Raw genomic sequence first — 1,032 nt, 5'->3', positions numbered from 1 at the left:
ACTTGTAATAATTCGTGTTAAATGTTGTTTGCTTGGGGGATTTGGGGCAAAGTAATTCCTGGATTTTCAAGTCTGGGTTCCATAAAAACCAACCAGTTGCCTTGGAATCCCTTACTATTTATAGCAGCCCCATGTGTGTCTCTGGCAGTCATAGTGCCTAAGGCACTTGACTGCTAACCAGGAGACTGGCGGTTCAACCCTACCAGCCACTCCTGGAAGGAAGTTTGGGCAATCTACTTCCTAGTGATACTGCCTCGGAAACCCAAGGAGGGGTCACTATGAGTTGGGTCCGACTCCACGGCACATAACAACAACGTGTGTCACAGTAGAACTGTGCTTTACAGGGTTTTCAACAGCTGATTTTTGGGGCAATCACTAGGTTTTAAGGTCCCAAGCGCCTCTAAATGGATTCAAACCTCTATCTTTCGGTTAGCAGCCCAGCGACAGATGATAGCTTTTCTTGAAGCAGCGCATGTTGTCACCTATCAGAAGTTGCTCAGTGTGGCAACCTGGTGCAGTGGGGTGCTCAATTTAGGATTCACTGTAATTTAGCTCCTTCTTGGGTGGTTATTTTGTAAGATATGCAAATGAAGTCTTTAAGACTGGATGAAAAGTGGCCTATCTTGTTAATGCCTCTGGAGCTTTTCATTAAAATAATAACGAACTTCAGACTGGGAAAAACAAAAATGTGTTATGGCACCATTTCTGTACATTAGTAAGTATAACAAAAAAACCACAACCACTACTGTGGAGTTGCATCCAACTCACAGTGACCCCTCCTTAGGTTTGGAGACAGTTATCTCCACAGAAGTAGATTACCCAACCTTCCTTCTGAGGAGTGGGTATGAACTGCTAGCCTTTTGGTTAGCAATCAAATGCCTTAGGCACTACACCATACATATTAATAAGTATAACAGATACTTAAGTAAATAGTAAAGTAAGTATAAGGATCCATCTTCAATAAATATTAATCTTTATATTATTATTTGGGAGAGAAAAATAAAATTTAACTTGGTAGCTTTTCCTACATGT

Source organism: Orycteropus afer, unplaced genomic scaffold (genome assembly GCF_000298275.1).
Source record: "Orycteropus afer afer isolate SDZICR_OR568_19922 unplaced genomic scaffold, OryAfe1.0 scaffold00071, whole genome shotgun sequence".
NCBI classification, from domain to species: Eukaryota; Metazoa; Chordata; class Mammalia; order Tubulidentata; family Orycteropodidae; genus Orycteropus; species Orycteropus afer.
The sequence above is the reverse complement of the archived record's forward strand: the minus strand, read 5'-3'. Positions refer to the sequence as shown.